Below are 20,544 nucleotides of genomic sequence, written 5' to 3' on the forward strand. Positions count from 1 at the left end.
ATCAGACTGGTCTTGCAACGTATTTGATTTCTTCAGTATAAATTATATACACAGCTGTCACTGTAATTTCTGGACACTTCATAACTACAGTGTGCTAGTTATCCCTGTTAGCTTTGATATTGTACATAAAAGAGTTGGGGCCTACCTCTAAGAAAGAAGTAATAAGAAGAGAGATGAAGTTGTTTTAGGTACAAACTCTCAAATATCAGGAAGATGTCCTGATGTACAGTTTATTATGCAAATTAACTTACCCCATCCTGGGATATCAGTAACTCTTTGGATCTTGCTGAGTGTGTTGTGTGAGACTGCCGCTTGCTTAAACTATTCTGTAACAAATCCAGGATTTGGTTGTTTGTTTTTGTTTTCATTCAAGTTCTCATTGCTCTGTAAGTATCGGAAAAAAAATGCACGAATGTGGTTTGTGCATGAGGATTCTTAGACTGGATGACTAGATAGGTCTAAAGGTGCAAAGATTTTGAATATTTACCTTTTTTGAGTAAAATCCATCCAATCTCTTTTAGTTTGGTCAACTATGGATCTGATCTCATTTCCACTTATATTAACAGGAGTTAATCCACTGCTTCAGTTGGCAGAACCCTCTACTATGGTCAAGAGTAGTATAGTCAAGTTTATACCAGAGTTCATGTTTCAGCTTGATTTTCAAATCTTTTCATTTTATAAGTGTCTCTAAAATCATGATGTGGTATACCAAAGAGCTGACTCCCTGCAGGTGATAAAATATTTCAAGGAGTTTTATTTGGGGGGAGAGGGAGAAAAGATACATGTCTTGAACAGTAACTGTCAAAGAAAATGGGAATTTTACACTGGGATGAAGGTAGACTTAATTGAGAGAAACGAGGGAAGATGAAGGAGTGAGAAAAGGGAGAGGAAATCTATGCATATTAGGAAATAAAACAACATGTTGTATAGGCCAATACTTCTCTGAGAGATGGAGGATAACGAAGAAGTTAGCATTACCTTACTCCTCCTGGTCTTTTTTAAATAAATCACTGTTTCACATGGTGAGTCTCACTTTCTTTACACTCATTTCCACCATACAGAATTAAATAACAAATTGGTTGTCTTCTCAGGAAGAAATGTGCCAAAACACTTACTAAATCCATGGGTAAAACTATGAGACAGAAGTCTTCCTCTTACTTCAATCTAGATATCCTTTATTTTTCATATTTGAACTTGCTGTCTTTGCCTGCATGGTATTGGTTTCTGGAAGAGCTTGGATCTGTGAACATCACAAGATGTCCTAAACTAAATTTTATTTTCCTCTAGTTATGTTTTATTTCACTACTGCTCAGAATTGCAGCCATCTCAAGGTAATATCTCCAGAATGTTGAAAAGACAAGTAAAAAACATGTATTGGCTTAAGATCCCACAGCTATCTTACCCTTCCAGCTTTTCTTTCCATCTGAGTTTTCATCCTTTCTCTTTTTCATTTATTTGAGAATGTGTCAAAACCTGAAGATGGGGAGCAGAAAACTTCCCGTGGTAGAAAGGAGAAGAACCAGTTCTGTGCCACCCGTTCTCAGATCTCCTGCTCATTGGTCACTCATCACAACCGCTCACATTGCACCGCACATCTGTCCTTCTGCTCCTTCTTGTCCTGTTCTACTGTTCTTCCTGATGGCAAACTGCCTTCCCCTCTGTAGATCATCTTTTCCACCTTTTCAGCTCCTTCTGGTTACCTGCCTTTCTTTCCGATGTAGTTTTGCGGCTTGACTACGCACATATTATTTCCTCTAGAAACACAAATTGATGGGTATGGTCTACCACGTGTTTACGTTGACTTTAGAGATTTTTTTGGATGCAGTCCTCTCCCTGCAAAGTATGGACTGTAAAGCAATATGTTATTTCTTCCTTGTTGGTTCTAGAGTGTTCCATGTAATACTGCAAACTCAGTCCTCGCCTTGCACACAGCATTCAGAAAGTTGCTGAATGTTGCTTCTGTGCTGTACATTTATTGACTGAAACATTTGAGTTGTTGCTTTTCACACTGGTAATTTTAGACTGCAGATGCCTAGCATGTTTACTCACATACCAGGGCTCACATTTAATGAGCAAAATGTCAAGTATATTGTTATCCACCATAAAAACTGTGAAAAATATCCTTGCCATCTGCAGTGTGCCTTCTGCTTCAGCCTAAAAGACTTTTACAAGCAACTACATGAAATTAACATTAAAGTCAATATTTATAAATGGAACCACCTCTAAAGGGCCGGATCTTCTCCCCTCCCACACCCCTCATTCCTCTGGGAGTTAATGAGCTGGGGAGGAGGCTGGGTGCAGGCAGGGGAGCCGAGTCGCGCTTGGCTCCTGGCTGCAGTCAGCCGGAATAATCTCTCTGCGCTAAGGAAGAAGCGGAAACAGAAGAGTGGCACTAAATGGCACTGACAGCATCTGAGGGCCAGATCCCGCGCCGATGTCAGTTGGCAAAACTTCATTGTCTTCACTGAAGTGACGCAGCAAGCATAAATCAGCACAGCTCAGCTGACTTGCGTAGCATGATGTTCGACTTGTGCCAGCTGAGGATCGAGCCCAAAATAACATTCATGAAATAGATGGTGGACAACAAAGCTGAAACCGGGATTTGATAGACTGCCATGAAACAAGATAGCATCTTTCAAGAAAATGTTTTCTATTTCTCCACCAAATGTAAGCCTCTCTGGGGCAAGAACCATCCATTTGTTCTGGCTTTTTGTGGTGCTGAGGACAATGGAGATCTCATCTGTTGCTAAAGCCTCTAGCTTGTCCTGCAAGAATAATAAAATGAATAACTACTACTAAAATGTCATTCTCCAGACAGGCTATGACCTTTTAATTTTGCTCTTGCAAAGCCTTCAATCCTGGCATGATTAGTGTGTTGCAGGACTGAGATTTAAGCACATTTTGAAAAAATGCTCTTGTCCACTGTTGTTATCCCAACATCCAGAAGCAACTGAAATTCCAGCCAGACCTTTACAGGGCAGAGCTGACAAACCAAAGCCAGAACATGCTCCCTCGGAGAGGCTAGCAAAGGTAACTTTTGCCATTTGTTCCAGCTGTTTTGCCAAGTTGCCCACATACCCTCGGCTCCACCAAACCCATCTGAACCACAGCCTAGCATGGTCATCATGAAAGCTGGTTGCTCCCACAACTGGAGGCTAATGAAACAGAGAAAGGTAGTGTAATTGTATAATTGACACTGCCTTGCCTTGTTCCTCATACACATGTTGAACAAGAGAATCAGGGAGAAAATTGCTGCAGTAAATAGCAAACATAGCATAAATATTTATCGAGGAAACTCCAGGTCAAATGGATTTTAAAATTTTTATTTGGAGTTGTTTAGATGTAAACATATTTCCTTAATTGGACTTTAAGAAGGGCACTCACATGTTTCCTTTTGAGCGTTTCTAATATAATCATCGCTTGGGCAATTAGGCCACTTGCTAAGCCACAAATCTTATCTTTCACACTGGTGAGTCATAAATAAGGACTGAGTCACAAATAGACCAGACAGACAAATGGTGGCAGGAAGGAAATAAGATTGGCTGTGAATATATTTAGGCTGGAAATTAGAAGATGTCTGCAGACTACCTGAGGAGTGCAATTCTGATACAGTTTTCTAATTGGGAGGAACTGAGGGGAGAGAAGTAACTTAAACTGCTTTATCATTTAGCTTGATAAGCTCATGAAAAGGATTGTATGTTAAGTAGGAGAATTTCTTAAGACTGAATTAGACGATAAGAGTCCTCAGGTATTCAGCGTTTCTGCTTGCCATGACTACCCGCAATTAGAGGGTTAGTGGCCTGATTACCCAAGTTGTCCCAGCCAGTTCTGTTGTTATCAGTGGTCCTTAGGACTCATATACAGCAGGGGCAGATTGCACAGATACAACTATGCCAGTGTCAACGTACATTCAAGGCTCTATTTAATGCAGAATCTAGCGTTTGCATTGCAGCAATGCGGCTATGTGGCAAAGCCCTCCTGTTAGAGAAAGCAAGAACAGCTTGACTTCTTATGATTGCATTCGAGGTCAAGTTCAATTATGGGGTATTCAGTGATGGGGTGCACCTAATAAGATGGAGATTGGCTAATAGCTCTATCAGCTAATGAAGTGTTTTCCACTGCTTGACCAGCACAATGACTTTCTGTCATGCAATCAGAGTTCCTGGGAACTGTTGTAATACAAATAATGGGACTTAGGATGTTGGGCTACTCTGTAGGGGCTTCTGTATTTTTCAAGGAGAAAGGGAGACTGGGATTTTTGCTGGTCATGGAAGACAATTTACTTACTTCCTTTGTGCAAGTAACGCTGAATATGCTGATGTAGCAAATAATATAGGCTGGAAGGGTGCCTGAGTATGTGAATGCTATCTGTCAAATGAACAAAGTCCCAGGTCTGTCAAAGCATGGGTTTCGCTCTGCCTTCCAGTTCCACATCAGCTCTGTTCTGCACCAGAAGCCTCGTCTTTAAATGTGATCCTTGCTTTGCTGTGACATGGTGTGATTCAAAAATGTTGTGCTTTTAATCAATCCCTAGAGCGTGGATGCACATCCCATACCATATTGGCCACATCAAGTGTTTTTACCAGTATATCCAGGGCACAGCCTGCTCCCTTTTATTCCCTTTCCTGCATGCCCTTTGGTCTCTGTCCTATCATATGATACAGGTACTGGTGTTTCCCAGAGATAGTCATGCTTGGTTATGCAGCAGGAATGCATATGACATGATGTTGAAATTATATAGCCATGTATGATTATCATGTGATACCGGATGCCTGCATTTTCTTATGATGAGGGCCATGTTCCCCGGTCAGTGCTCTACGCATCTGAATGAAAGGATCTTTCGACTGCAAATATCAGGGCTATCTCACCACAAGCTTCAGTACTAGTATTTTAGGGTCAGTTACTGCTTGTTTTCTGCAAACTGACAATTAGGTAGTGTTTTACTGTCCTGGAGAATTACTTGTATTTCTTGCTGTTTCTTAACATTTGGTGAGTCCAGACATGGCAACAGAAAGGTGCTTTGTCTCGCTGCCTCAATGTGTGGGAAGGTTTTGAGTAGACAAAAAATATAAAGACCTCAATGTATCTCACTTCAGTTTCCTAGAAATAAAGAACAATTAAAATATTAGTATGGAAGCAATTAAACTAAAAAGTGACTTTTAACTATACAATATGTGTTGCAGAGTTTAGAGATGAAGAAATCAAGTCGACTTGAACTTGCACTTTGACCTCACTGGGACCAGAATTGCATCCTACTATACAATACAGCCGGCGTTCTTGAAAAGTAGCCTGTCAGGGTACGAGTGTCAGCACTGAAATACATTCAGATTAATACATCAATTAAATTCTATAAAGCAAAACACCTTTTTTTAAAGTAAAGTATATTTGTTCTTTGCGTACTAACTTTCTGAACTGCTAGTTGAAAAAAGGGATTTGCCTCTCTGGAAACTTGTATTTTTTGTCTCCTATGTGGTTTGTCATTGGTTCACCTTTCTTTTTCTCCTTTGCTAACCTACATGGTGAAGACCACTCTAAAAGGATTTCTGTTTTGAAAGAGTCAGCTTTCAAAAATCCCTGAGAAATCACCCTTCCATAAGCACGGAATAAAATCTTTGTGAGCTGAATCCCCACTTCAAATCATGCCAAAGTTCCCAAATCTACCTAAGTGGTATTGTGTGCTTTGCAAGCCATGCCATGTATTTCACACAACATATACCTGAAGATAATGTTTGGCTGATACATGTTTTTCTAGCTCCACTTCTATAGAAAGTTTATACCCACTTGAGATCTGCTGTTGTGGATATGCACTGTAATTTACAGCAGAGTTGTTTGCTGTGTGCCCAGCGTTGTTCATGCTTGAGGGTCTTGCTTTTGACCTCACTACATATAGAATAAGGTCTGAGAAGTATGCAAGCTTTCTGCCACTCTCAAATTAACTTATTTATACCATCTCCCAACATTTGGGCTGAAATTCTTCACATTTCAATATCATGACTATATTGGTTACTGTATCAGTGTAAGAAGTAGGAAAATCTTCCTGCTTTTTCCATTGTAAAAATGCCTCTTTCATTACCGAAGAGTTTGCTTGGCCCTGACTAGGGAAGCATACTGACTGCCTGTTTGTGGAGAGTTTCACCATCTCAGCACGTTCCCGGTATCCACCTGTGCTGCAGGGTATAACGTATTGCTGGTATTCGCTTTCAGAATTTCAGTTCCACTTTAAACAAGTGCTTAACTTGTCCAAGAGGTACTTTGTGTTGGCAAGTAGTTTCAGGAGTAGCCAGGTACTCCCCGTGGGCTCATGGGGTGAGCCGACACAGCACAACCCAGGACTGAGCCGCTCTGGGCCCTGGTCCTGCTACGTACTTTCTTCCATGACTTGGGAAAGTCTCCTTTTCCAAATGGCTTTGCCTCTAGTTAGCATCCCTTAATTTCATGTGCTTGATATTCGGGTGCCAAGCTTGTGGCAGAATGCTGGGATTTTAGAGATGCTGATTTTTCTTCCGATGGAGAATGGGATCTCTCGAAAAACTGCGGGCATGGGAATGGTGTAAACCTAGCTTCCACATGCATCAGTTCCCCCACGTGCATGCTAAGGCAGAGAAATCCTACTCACTGTGCTACCCGGGCACTATAAAATTACATTTGTTACTGTTCGTAAAAGGCAGCAGGTTTCTTAGATCAATACTGCTACTGAAGTACAAAGTAATAGTACTTCTCGAGGAGGAAGAGGATTGCCTTTTGAGTTGCCATCTGCTCCTGGCCTGACTCCAATTGCTTCCTGGTGAGTAATCTGAAGGCAATTTTTTAGAATCAATTTTGTATCACATTTCCACAATATGACATATGTAGCTCTAGGTCTTAAAGAGGGAGGAACCATCCACCAGTAGTCTGCCTCCCACTGTAGAAGCAAATCCTCTAAATTAGAGGATAGTAATTAGACAGATTCATTGATTTGCTGTAAATATCCTTGCTGTATCGTCACCCCATTGTGGCTCACAGAATGAAGTCTTTTTTTTTTTTTTTTTTAATGTGGCATTTTCTAAACGATCTCATCCCTGAGGCATGGGTGAAATAAAGGTCAGTTCAAATGCTTCCCAAACAATAACCAGTGTAAGAGGATCACCAAGTCTTTGGGGGGAGGAGGGAGAACCTACAAAGCGATCGATGTAAGACCAGAAATGTCATCTGTCATCTCAGAACAAGGGCTGTGTGGAACAGGACCCGCGCCCTCGGGGTGGGCGCGCGCTCACAGCGGAGCCACGCTCCTGCTTCGAGAGAGCCTCCTCACTGGAGCCCCAGCCCTGCTGAGGCCTTTCGGCCATCCAGCAGCACCTATAGATCTCCACAAGGAAGCGTGTGGTAGAACGGTGCTTGGTCAAGGAGAAAGAACTGATCTTGCCCGGTAGGTGTAATTGTCCTGAAAGTCTTTTCTGCAATGATATTTTCTGTTTGTTTTCACTAATCTTTTTGAGGTCCAAATGGCTTACGTGGTATTAGGCAGAAGTGCACCTTTACGTTACTAAGTTTAGAAAAATAGAATAAATTATAGCTAAACCTTGGGCTACCAGTGACAAGCTTGCCTGCCCCGAACTTCCAGCTGTAGATGGTGAGAACTTCCTGAAGTAGATCTCCTCTCAGCTGCTATGGTAGCTCCTGCGAGGCTCCCTCAGACTTCTCACTGCCAGCCATCCTTCTTGAACCTACAGTGCCGCTGAAGGTGAACGTCTGGGCTACTATGTTGTACCATGTCTTGGTCACATCTGATAAAGCATCAGAAGAAAGCAATCAGGGGCAACTTGACCTTAATAACTTTAATTACATTCTTCGATAGCCAAATGAACAATCCCCAAAAATTTACTTCTCAAGAATGTTACAAATCACACTAAGAATATATGCAGATTATTTGCATACATCTGACAATCACAGAAAGGATGTCCTTTGACAAAGAACAGCCTTCACGGCTTGAGAGGAGAGGAGAGCTTCATTTTGTCAGGATAGCAACTACAGGGCAGTCCTTTCTGTTTGGAAAGACCACTCTCTTAACAAAGGACACATATCACAAGGCACAATTTGTCCTCCAAGTTTTTCTCTGTAATAAAGATACAGTAAACGCCTACTTCTGGCCAGACAATCTGAAGTGCAAGTCCCATCAGGATTTGCAAGTTAGGAATGTGGCCTCTGCTGACTGAGGCATTCATTCTCTGAGCATACCTACCAGGTTCAGCCTAGTACAGGTATTGGAAAAATAGGACAGATCTGGCCATTTTCTTCTTATGATTAGATTAGATTACTCATACCAGGTGGAGAAAACATAGTTTAAAATCTTTTCTTTGCTTGACGTGAGATACACCTTTCCAAAGAAATTGATCCTCTCACCAGGCTGGGTAATACTCTGGCATGAGAGTCTTTCAGTCTGCCTTTTTTAAATAACTTTGCCTTAAGTCATTAACTGAGAAGAGCAGGAAGAGTTAAAACAGCATGTAACAGTTAAAACAGTATGTCGTAAACCTTTCTTACATTGGAGAGTCAGGTCTCTCCTGTCCTAGAGGGTGTGCTAACTGCTAAGCCTGGGGGTCGTTCTCATGCTCTCTCCTTGGCTGGTTAAATATTTTTCCATATAAAAGGGAATAATTTAAACGGGAGAATGACTTCTTACTCCTCTCGTACAGTCAAATCAACAGACAAGACTTGTAGAAAATACAATTTTAAATCACCACAGGCACAACTTGTATTTTAATGTAAGTTCTCAATCCTCCGTTTAAGCAGCCTACCTCCTGTTTGCTACGGATGGAGCAGGGGAATCTCCTCCTGCCAGATGATTTCCAAGAAAGGTTTGGCTTAATTGGCTAAGGAGAGTTTGTAAGGGATTACATGTTTATGACAAGGCATTAATTTAGATGATAATGCAGTGTATGTTTGTTTTGGTTTGGGGATTTTTTTTTTTTTTTTTGGCAATTCCTGCACCAGGAAAGCAAAATATGACTTCCTTTGGAAACAGCAGTCTAAACACAAGGAGTCCAGTCCAGACTTGAATTGACTATCAGACATCTGCACTTTGCTCATTTAAAGCCGCGTGATGGGAATGCTCTGAAAACTTCACATTGGCCTGCGCCGGAGAGCAGCGCGAGACGTGAACTGGCTGCTGTAGAGACTGGTGGTGCCTACAGGACACAGGGAGAACCGGCCTAATGCACGCCTCAGCTCTGCGTCCCTACGCTACAAGCCAACAGAAGGCACGCTGGCACCTTGCAAGGCTGTGTTGTACAGAGGCATACTTTAATTCAGAGGATGCTGGGATCTGCACACAGCTCAGCGCACAAACTGAGGGAAGATCTGGTTTGGGTCCAGTACAGCCGGATTGCTGTGTCTCTTCTCTCAGCTTGGTAAAATCTACCTCTATGTAATCCCTTCTTGTTTACATTGACATAACATTTCTGGTTTTCAGATGGCACTAGCTGCAAGATCCTGCTACGGCAGGGGTGAGAACATGCTCCTAAAAGCTTCGGCATGCAGGGCAAGTTATGGCATTGAAGATTTTCTTTTTGTCTTTAGTTTTATTTTATTTTTTTTTCCCCCCAGGAACCAAGAAAAGGCATGAGAAAAAAACATGGTAGCACTAAGCTCCCTAAGAGTTTTGCTACTGACTGTAGCGTGGCTGGATTTCATTCTGAGTCACAGTTCTTGTTGCGTTCTTTCCTCCTCTGTGGCAAAGCTGTGAATGAGCACTACATGTTTTGAATAAATCCCGATTTCTCATGTCAAAAATGAGAATATATAGTATAGATTGAACTGAATCTCCTCCTATTGCAGTTTAATTTTGAATTTTTCTTCCCATCTAGTGTTATCTGGCATCCTCGTTGAAAACTTATTATGCATCTGGAAAGCAGCTGACTTTGATTTGGAAAAAGCAAAACACTTTTAACATGTAATTTCACTTAACGTCTTTGATGTCCAAAAGTACCCATTTTCTTTATCACTTTATCGGAACTGAGAGAATACAGCAATTTATAGCTATTAATGTTGAATTAGTCAATGTGTTAATTGTGGGGCTAGTACTGGGAACAGATGTGTTTTTTGTAGAAGGGTGGGCTGAATGTATTTGTCTTTTTAATGCTGTTGCGGTTTGGATCATCAGTAGTTCTTAAAATTTCCTTTTCCTCTCTACCACCTTGTGTAACTGCTCTACTTTGTACAGCCCAGAAAGAGCACATCTCTCTCACTGGAGCTTAGGACTCCATCTCAAATTACAAAATGTCCCTGACTATTCAGCCTTTTGAAAAAGCTGTAAATAGAGATATAACTTACCTAGCAACAAAAAGTAGATCTGCACAATGTAGTCTATGAACACAGTGAGTTTATTCAGCTATGGCCATGCCATAGCTCTTCTTTTTCTGTTGCTAGTCTTTCAGAGACAGACTATAGAAAAAGTCTTTTCTATACTCAGCTAATGTTAAGCAATTCTCTTGATAACAACTGGGCAGAAGACGAACTATCTAAACTTCTAAAATTAATGTACTTGTTAGAGTTTCTGCTGGGTCAGGTAAAAACAGAATTGAGTGAATACTAGGGGAAAAACATAAACTTTTGAAAATGTCAGGCTTTTGGTGAATATTGAAATACAATATGCATCCTTTAGCTCATACAGCTATATTTAGGGAATGTTTTTATAAACATGTTTAGTTTCTTTCTTAGCACTTTCCTTTCCCCTTTCAGCTTTCAATCTCCACCATACAGTGATAAAATAAGTATAATGGAAAAGGATGTAGACAGAAAGGAAGGAGAATATTTTTCCCCCCCTGTCTTGACATTAAAAAGATTTCTTTTATTTTTTTCTGGATAGCTTTTAAAAATATTTGAAACATTTGCTTCAACTACAGTAAAAGCAACAGAAATATTAATATTGAGTTGGTTTTGTTCCAGATTAGGCCTTATTAAAATTCTAATGTGCTAGAAGACTTCCTGTCTATTTAAGGTGAAAAGCCTTGTCCATGACAAAAGAAAGTTATTACCATTTCAAAGGTTGGTCAGCATTTTTGCCTATATATCTACTAGGTAACAATGATCATGTTGACCCTTTTTTGATCACTGAAGTCTTTTATCAGTGCATTTATACTAGTTAAAGATGATGCTCAATGCCGACTTTCATATAGTACTTTCATGAAAGTGCCTTTGAGAATGAAAGCAGTGGCCAGATTCTGATCTCTCATCTTCAGATCTTCTGCTATTGGATTTTCATTTCCTAAATCAACATAACAAAAAAGAAAATTATGCCCGTTCTCCGAATGTATATGAAATCTAAGGATGTTTCTAAAGAAAACATGATATCTACTAGACAGTTTTCATTAGTCAACTTAATAAAACTTTAAAATGACCTTTTTTTCTTTTGGAGCTAACTGAATTGTAGAGCTTGGTGTCCTTTGGATAAGTTCCAAAAAGGAAAGTCACCCTGCAGAGTTCAAGTCTCAGTGGAAAGCAAACCAAGTCCACTGTACTTGAACTCTAACCGCCATTTATTATTAGGTCCCGAGTCTTTGATGTAGCACTAAATAGGTAGAAAATGCCTATATTCTGCTTATATTTCAGACCTGTTTCTGAAGCCTTAACACATGAGAAACTTAGGTTAATGTAAGTTTTCTGAGGAGTAAAAATGGCAAAGAGGGCATTTTCCAGGCTTCCCTCATATTTTGAGAGTAGCAAATTGGAGAATAAAATGACAGCCTAAGCCCAGTTGTACCACAGGCTCTGAGCTCGGTAGCCGTGGGGGAGCAAGACCCTCTCCAGCTCGGAGGGGACTGCACGCCCCGTCCTCTTCTCCCCCAGCGCCCTTGATCCCCCTGAGCGCGGCCGCGGAGCCTCACCAGCTCGTCCATCAGAGGTCAGTGGAATCAGTCTTCTCTAACCTGAACCTCGACCACGCAAAGAATAAGAAAACAGGGAGCTGGGACAAACTTCTCTTGGGCACAATCCCCTTCCACAGAAGTCCTGAAGGCACCGAGGCTGCTGCGCTGATGTTTGCCTTTACTTTTAGGACAGTCCTGGAGTAGGAATAATGTTTACACAGTCGCAGAGCATTATTGCCATCATTATTTCTTGTGTGGTTTTTCTTGCAGAAAACGACAACATTTTTTTCCTTAGAGAAAATAATTGGCTTTTTAGGCTGTTATTTTCATGATATGGCATACTGTAGGGTTTTTTCAGAGATTTGTTAGTTAAGGGAAAAGAAGATGACTATCATAAGTATGTCCTTCACTGCCATTGAAAGGATGCATTGCTACTTCTACGTTGAACAATTTTAATGGTGCTATTTTGGATAAACAATTTTATGACAGTACAGTTTTGTGTTGAACGACACAGCTGTAGCCTAGGAAACTAAACATATCTTTCCTAGTGTTTTTATTTGTCAGAGGAGTATTTTCAATACTCATGCGTATCTATTTCTTTTAATCCACCACAAAATGAAAAATATTATACTATCAAGTCTTGGGCAGTCTCTGATTTTTGTATGTATTAGAAAGAAATTTAAGTATAGACACATGCTTAATAATAATCCAATTGAACATTTTATCATTGTCAAAGGCATTTGTAGAGGAATCCATCAACTCTTCTGATTTCCATACAAGTCAATTTACTGTCTTCAAAATGTAACGTTAATGGCACTCAGCGTACACACTGTAATCCTTTAAAATAATGCACATGGCAAACGGATATGTTCTCATGCATTAATAATTTAAAAGTTAATTTTAGGGACTTACTCAATATGATTAACTGGTGGATCAGCAGTCTTATATAGAGAAACAGTGAGCACACTTAAAGAAAGAGCATGCTGGGAGACAGCCAGGTAGCCGCCTGCGTGGTGGTTCGAAAATACCTGGGCTTTACCCCTCCAGTTCCCCTTCGGCGCTGGATGCAGCACACCGCGGTCCTAAGGCTGGTCTCTGGTTTCAAGATTCAAGGTGCGAAGTGCCTTCGAGGTTGAGGTCGCAGGGCTTTTGGGGCAGAAGGGGGACGTTTTGGGAGGCGGGGATCCCTGCCAGGCAGCCCTGCGGGTGGCCGCCGGCCCTGCAGCCCCGGCCCCGTTATATAACTTCTCTCCTTTCACTCCTCGCTTTTTGAGGACACCCTGTAACGCCGGGCTGTAAACCGATATTCTAGGGTGGAAATACTACGGATGACAAAGTATAACTGTTTCACGGCGCAGCTAAAGAATGTGCGAGGGCAAATAGCATTGAACAGTATGCAGAAGAGGCGTGTGTTGAAGCCCTCGGCCGTGCCCGCGGCAGCGGGCTCTGCGAAAGCTGCAAGAACCGGACATCTATTGCACAAACCCCGGTCAAATCCTCCAGGTACAGCTACAAAGAGGACGGCGGCTTTCTCTTCACAAGGAGCCACAGGGAGCAGGCAAGGGGTAATAGGTACAAGTTGCACCGGGAGATATTTCATTTTGATGTAAGAAAGAAATTTTTTACAGTGAGAACAATCATCCCCTGGAACAACGTTCCCAGTGATGTGGTGGAGTCCCCATCGCCGGAGGTGTTCAAGATGCGATTGGACAGGGTGCCAGATAATCTCACCTAGGCTCCCTTTCCCATGAAAGGCTGGACCAGATGATCTTTCGAGGTCCCTTCCAAGCTGGCCTGCTCTGTCATTCTACGGTCTATACGTGCAGAAAGTTTCTTATGGAAGCACGTGGGGCTGTGATGCCCCCAAAATGCACACTCAGGGGTGAACGATGGCTCACAGAAAGTCAGGGCAGGCCAGCCCAGCGGTGGGAAGAGAGGGGCGAGCTCGGGGCTGAGAAGTGGCGGTGCGTGGAGGAAGGTCCCCAGGGGCCGGGCTGGGCTGGGCCAGGACGAAGGGACAGGCGCCCGCGGTGCTGACAGGCTGAAGAGCACCGCTCAGCCCCGCGTCAAGCGGAGATGGCCGTGGAGATGGCGGAGGGAGGCGGGGAGGCTGGCGGCGCGAGGCGGGCGAGCAGCGAGCAGGCCGCGGAGCGGCACGTGGCCCCGCGAGGCTGCGGCGGCAGGCGCGAGGAAACCGGAGAGGTGATTTGAGGAGTGGAACAGGGAGAGCGAGTGGCGAGGACAGAGTGGGATCAGAGCAGGGATGGAAACGTGGGGACAGAGAGGAGAGGGCGGGCTGATAAATTCCTTTAAATACAGTAAAGAAGAGCCACGGAGGAAGAAAGAGCGAGAGCAAGGAAGGTGTCACGTTACATTTCAAAATACATTCAGCGCGGGCGCTCAGCCGCAGTGCTCCCATTAGCGTACACGCATCTGCCTTAGGAGGAAAAATCCAGAGATTTCTCCCGCTTCTCCTTGATTTCCTTTTATAGTGCTGGCCACTTCTCAGGAGAGGTGTTTTATGCGCCTGGCGAACAGAATATTCCCCCCCTCCTGCGGCGCAGCGGCTTGCGTTGAAGTCTGCGTGCTTTAAAACAGTAGCTCTTAGGCAAGCGTGCAGCTCCGCTTCTGACAGAGCTTTTTTGCAGTCCGAGTTATTCGCAAGCTGCATGCGAACAGGACCGCTCGGTCAAGCTCTGGTGATCCCGAGAGCGCAACGCCGAGGGTCCCACGGCGCAGAAGCTGGACGCCGCAGCAGCGGCAGGAGCGCGGGTGGCAGCGTGGGGACGCGGGGGGACCGGGGCGCTGTGCGAGGGAGAGGAGCGGCCCGGGGAGCTCGCCTCGCCGCCGGCAGCGCAGGCAGGGGAGCCCCGCACCGCCCCGGGTTGTTTTGGGGGGGGGGGGGGAAGGTGAGAACACGGCGGGCAGATGAGGTTAAAGAAAAAGTCCACGCACGGTGTCTCGCGTTTGCAGGAGCCCCTGGCTGCTCCGTTGGCTTTATTTTAAAGAGAACGCAGCCTCCCACCCCCACCCCCCCCCCCCCCAATGCGCCGGTGCTACCTGCGGGCGAGCTTTCGCCAGAGGGCGGCGAGCCCCGCAGCAGCCCCCCGACCCGCCGCCCCCGGCCCCCCTCGCCCCGGCAGGGGCTCGGCAGCCCGCCCGCCCCCGCCGCCGGGGCTCCCGGCCGCCCCCTGCCCCCGGCGGCGCGGCGGCGGCGGCGGCGGCGGGCGGGGCGCGGGCCGGGGCTGCGGCTGCGTGCGGCGGGGGCGGGGCGGGGCGGGGCGGGCGCCGCCGCCGGGAGTCAGCTGGGCGCGGGGCAGAGCGCGGCGGCGGGGCGCCGTTAGCACCGGGAGCCGGCGGCAGCAGCGGCGGCGGGCAGAAGTTTTCTCCGCAGATCCCTCCCGCAGCCCGGGGTCGCCTTGCGGAGGCGCGAACGTCCCCGCTGGGTGTGTTTGGGTTTTTTGGTTGTTTGCTTGCTTGCTTGCTTAACTGCGTTTTCTTTTTTTTTTTTTTTAATTTTTAATTTTTTTGCTGTTTTTGAGGCGCGTGGCTCCGAGAGCTTGCCCTCCCCCGCCCGTGCCCCCTCCACCCCGCCGCCCGCAGGACCCCCCCTCCCCGCACCACCGCTCCCTCGACCCCTTGCGCCCGCCCCAAACTTGGCGGGTGCGCGGCGCCCGGCGGGGAGGCTGCCGGCCGGCCGCCCAGCAGGTAAGGGGCTGGGGGGGCGGAGGGGGGCTGCCCCTGGGTGGCGGAGGCCGGTGGGAGGAGGAGGAGGACGAGAGCAAACTTCCTTTTCCTGGGGCCGCCGGCGAGCCCCCCGTGCCCGCGGGGAGCGCCCGCCGCCCACCTCCCGCCGGCCGGCGGGGAGCCCCCGGGGGCGGCCGCTCGCCGCGGGGCTCGGGGGAGCGGCCCTTTCCCCCGGCTCGGGGCTTCCCTGCCGCGTTGTGTTCGCTCGCCCGCTTCGTGCCTCTCCCCAGCGGTGCCGGGAGCCGGGCTTTCCCGTCGCCCCGCGCTGGGAGCGGGCGAAGCCCTGCCCCGCCAGCTGCCGGCGGGGCCGCCGAAACTCCCCCGTGCCCCCCTCCCCCGCCGCTCGGCGTTTGCGGGCGGGCGGTTCGCAGAAATGCCACCCCGGCGTGCTGCCGCCTTCCTGCTCGTCCGCTGCGCGGGGCTGCGCCGGCCGCCGGGGGAGCGCGGCGGGAGCGCGGCCCTGCGCGCCGCCGCCGGCCGCGGCCCCGCCGGGGAGCCCCGCGCTGGCCCCGGAACGAGACCCAGAGCCGGGGGGCTGCGGTGGGTTTCCCCTGCCTCCGCTCCCCGCCGGGGAGAGCGGCGCACGCATGGCTCGCTCATTGTATCGCTGTGGTGCTGCAAGCCGGGGCCGAAACGGTGGCATCGTTACAGGAACAGTTTGCAGTTAATTGGTTTGGCAGATGAACTCCTGCAAAATCCTCTTGCCCGCTTCTCTTGCTGAAGTGCCAGCGCCCCGCCCCCGCCCCCTTCCCCCTTTCCCCCCGCTTTCCTTTGAAGCGTCGCATAACTCTGTATTGCCAGCGGGATGGAAAGTGCTGATTCAGCAGCCCGGAGCCCCGCTCCATCTGAAGTGGTGGTCTGCCTGAAACGTTCTCGTTTGTTGAAACGGGAACATGTGTTGCTGGCATGTCAAAGCAGCATTGATCAGGTTTTCTGAAACAGCCCCGAAGAATGTCGTTTGCTTTCCCCTTCGCTAAAGAAGAATGAGTTTGGGGCTGGGGGGGAAGCGATAGGGGGATAGGAGGGATGTCAGTAGGTACCACTCCAAGTTATGCTTCTAAGGAACAGCTCAAATTGCATTGCCTCATAAAGGTGCCGAGCAATTACTCATTTTAACAAAGATCTTGCAGGATGTATAGCAAGGACGTGTTAACGCTCCAACTCAGTCTGTTCCTGCGTCTAGAGACTACTTGTACTTAAACCTCTAGAAAAGGTACGGAGAAGGGCAACAAGGCTAATCCTAGGATTAAAAGGAGTGAGTTACGAGGACAGGTTAAAAAAACCCACCACAAACGCACGGAGATTAGAAGAGCTGCATGGAAAAAGGAAATATGCTTGAAACTTTAAATGGCAGCTCTGGCTGTGGTTCGTGATCGTTTTGGGGCTGGGGAAGGGTGCAGGGGCTCAGCAGGATGCTCTTTGCGTGCCGTGTTAGTCTGTCTGCAGGGCTTGCCTCACAGGGGAGCAGAAGAGGGAGAGCTGTTCCAGAGCCGTGTTCCTCTGGCTGTCTTTGTACAGTTGTGTGCTAAGATCCAGGCTGTTCGGGTTTTCTTCCTCTAAAGCCGAACTCTTTAAAATTCAGCACAACCTAGAGCAAACAACAAAGCCTGAAGAGCAATGTTTGGTAGCCTTATTGCATACGGTAAACTGACAGAGCAGCAGACCCTGACGCTTGCCTCCAGTGATCATTTTACCATGTTATACTCTGATTTATTTTCTTCACTTGGGCTTTATTTGTTCTTGAAGTAGGTCTTGTTTGCTCTGGCTCCATATTAAAGATCTTGTGGTACTTCCATGGTTTTCCTTGGTTTTGTTAATCAAAATATCCCCTCCCTTACCGCTGTGTGAGTTGGCCTTCATCCTCAGATACAGCCACACCTGGGTTTCAGTAGCATATTCCTGTGTTTTTTATTATGTAGTCCAAAAGCGCTGCCTAAATGCAAAATGGATCTCTGCATTTCAGTTCTGCTTAAGCATATACCATGTGCTCTGTGAATAAAACAAATATTTGCAGCCCTCTATCTTGTGAGCGCTTAAATGACTCCAGCAAGAATTGTCACAAAGGTTTTTTTCAGAAATCTTTGGTCGTGTTCTCAGCTGCGCTCGGGGTGTAAATGGGCGAAAAGTATCTGGATCTCTCTGGCGAAGAGATCCTTCCAAGGCGGGGAGTTCCCAGCTGGCAGGGGAGAGGCATAGTTGGGTCATACGCCGCTTCTGCCAGCAGCATGGGAGTGTTGCGCTGGGAGTTTGTTTTCTGACAGCACCGAATGAGCAGATGTCCCTCTAGACTGTGAGGCACCGGCAGCTTCCCTGGGCGTGCGTGGCGGCGGCAGCGGGCTAGCCGGGGGGCTCCTGGCTAGCGTCACACCCGGTGGGACCGTGCTGTCGCTCCTCTCCTCCCTTCTGCCATGCCCCCGTACGCGTCGGTGATGGAGATTTACAGTGATAGTGCTGAATGAGGCCAGACTTCTAGGCAAAACTTCTCCTTTGACAGCTGAGCTCTGTCTTGGGAAGTTGGGGGTGGTGGTGGGCAGCATGCACTTGGGTGTCTCTTCAGAGACCTGGAAGCTGGGGTGGGGGGAGAGATGAAGGGGGGGTGCCTTTTGATGACCAGTGGTACGCATTTTTAGGATGCGCTTAAGTATTTGCTCAGGTAAAAATTTCACTGGGGACAGCAAACACCGTGGTGCAAAAACCTTACCAGTTTCTGCTGGCCTTTTTATGCTAAACCTCTACGTGAACTTTATTAGTGGGGTTGAGGGAAATGCTTTTCCTCATTTTTAAACCAGCATTTCTGTCCAAACTAAGACGAAGGAAGCCTGCTTTTCTTTGGATTTGTTTAACCTATGAGGGTATTGATGCCATCTCCCAGTACAGCCTTTCTCGCGTGTACCCACCTGGCCCAGTGTTTTCACAAACAAGGAAGATAACTCTTGAGACCTCTGCCTCTGTCAGGCTTGCATGAAACGTGCCAACTGGCTTGGCTACAGTGTGATTGCATAAGCCTCCTTCTGTAGGAAAGCAGGCTAAGAAGTTAGGATTGTTTTTCTTGGAAACTGGACCTGCTCCTGGGCATGTCCAAAATATACCAGTTGCGAGTCTTCACCTAGGGAAATCTAGGAATGGAGATCCTTTTCCTAAAAGGTGAAACTCCACAATCTTTTTAGGAATTACGGGGAATGAGGTTGCCAAGGAACCCTTTTACAAGTATTGAACTTCATTTACAGTTCTGCCATCCTTGCACTGCCTGCTGGTCAGGAGAGCACTTTGCAGCCTAAACTTGGATGTGGCAAAGTAGTCTTGTTTCCCATCATTTTTCTCCCACATCAGTGGTTGTTATGGAACATCATATTATCAAGCAAACAGATGTCACCTCATTGACTTTTCTTTCCTTATACTTGTTGAGCTGTGCACTTCTGAGCCCGTCCCGTGCCAGGTCTTTCCTGTTCTCATGCCATCTGTTGAATTGGGTGATGTTTTCGAACAGCAGTTCTCCCATTAGCTCAGTACGGCTCCTCTGTCGCATCTTGGATGCGGGGAGGACGATTCCAAGGAAGCCAGATTCCACTATGAGTGCAGCATAAAAGAAAACTGTTGATCAGGCTGAGGCATCCTGTCTACAGATGGACTGTTTATTTCTTCAGTGATGGAGCAGCCATAATAGTCTGACTTTATGAGACCTGGTTGGATATAACCTACAATCCCTTTGCTGGCATGCTTTATTTCCATGGCCAGTGTCTCTTCAGTGGATAACCTGATGTGAGACGGGCACTACGTTTTTCATATAGGTATGTTCATCTGAAAATGGTGTCGTTTGTGGTTTCTAGCAGCTTGTGGGCTCGCGACGTGTATAGGAGCACTGAAGGATTTGGGAAGCGAGTCACCACCGGTGCCAAGTTATCCTGAAACTCTCATTCTAAGAGATCTTCACGTTCACACTGATGTCCGTCCATTGCCTGAAAACTCATCTCCCTCTTTGCTTTCCTAGGGTCTTTCATAAGTCGCAGATGGATTGGTTCATGCAGAGCAAATGGACGCGGCTATCGGGACTGAAAGTATTTCAGAGTAGTGGCCTTGTGAGCAGTTCTGTCTTTCCTGGTCTCTGTAGTAGAAAAGATCAGCGACTTCTGTTTAATGGTGAGGAGCCAGTGCTGCCAGTGAACTGTAAAACTTGTTGGAAGACACTCTCACGAAAGCATGAGGTTTTGAGCACTGGGTGAGTCATTTTCTGTTAGGAGAAGGCGGTGGCTATGTGGCTGCTTGCGATTTTATAGGCAAGCTACCCACAGTGGAAAGGACCAGAGACTCAAGTGTGGACTGAACAAAAGTATAGGCAGGATGAATCACGTGGGTTCTTCAAAACCCAACATTAATGCTCGTTTACAAGCCAAGAGAGCTTTTAATGAAACCTGCTAATTGCGTCGCAGTTAGTTAACCCATGGGGAGATGCAGATGACCACTCCTGAATGGCTACAGCAAAAGCTGGCCATCATGAAGACTGGTTGTTTTAAGTGGGTGATCTTTCTAGCAGTGTAGGAGACCTTTTCCAGCAGCATGGATAATACAGTATGTGACTAATACCGTAAATTAGTGTAAGGGACCTTTTCCTTCCTGAAGCCTTTCAGAAACCTTCGATAAGTCATTTTTGGTAAGTCATTACATCTCTGGGTATCAAATGATAACTTTGGAGAGAGGAAAATGGGAGAGGAAAATGTGTAGTTCTCTGATGTATGGTATTAAAGTAAAATTACAGGTTGTATCAAGCTTGTAGATTGCCAGACTTGATCTGGCATAATCTAGGTACGTGGCATCAAAGTCTGCCACACTGATAATGAGAGAAATGAGCTCTCCTGGCGCTGAAAAGAGGCGAAATGTGTCTCTTGGAGCTCTGTGAAGCTTTCAAGACTGCTGGCTTTGTGATTGTGCTGGTTCGGGTACGATGGGATGAGGCTTG

At 46.3% G+C, this 20,544-nt stretch overlaps 1 protein-coding gene across 4 annotated transcripts in view; it reads left to right on the forward strand.

Annotated features, from left to right (window-relative positions):
• Nucleotides 1-15,151: 15,151 nt before the first annotated feature.
• The window catches only part of GRB10 (growth factor receptor bound protein 10), a 148,388-nt gene continuing 142,995 nt past the window's right edge, over nucleotides 15,152-20,544 (forward strand). For 2 of the 4 annotated variants that reach the window (XM_087760055.1, XM_087760062.1), the window contains exon 1: nucleotides 15,161-15,551. The gene's annotated coding sequence lies outside the window, so the exon portion shown is untranslated. Of the gene's footprint in view, nucleotides 15,552-20,544 lie in introns of all 4 variants that reach the window. The other 2 variants (XM_087760071.1, XM_087760077.1) reach the window with 2 other exon arrangements.

The sequence above is a fragment of the Nipponia nippon genome, unplaced genomic scaffold (genome assembly GCF_047370975.1).
Source record: "Nipponia nippon isolate SJK-2023a ecotype South Korea unplaced genomic scaffold, ASM4737097v1 scaffold_1, whole genome shotgun sequence".
Taxonomy (NCBI): Eukaryota; Metazoa; Chordata; class Aves; order Pelecaniformes; family Threskiornithidae; genus Nipponia; species Nipponia nippon.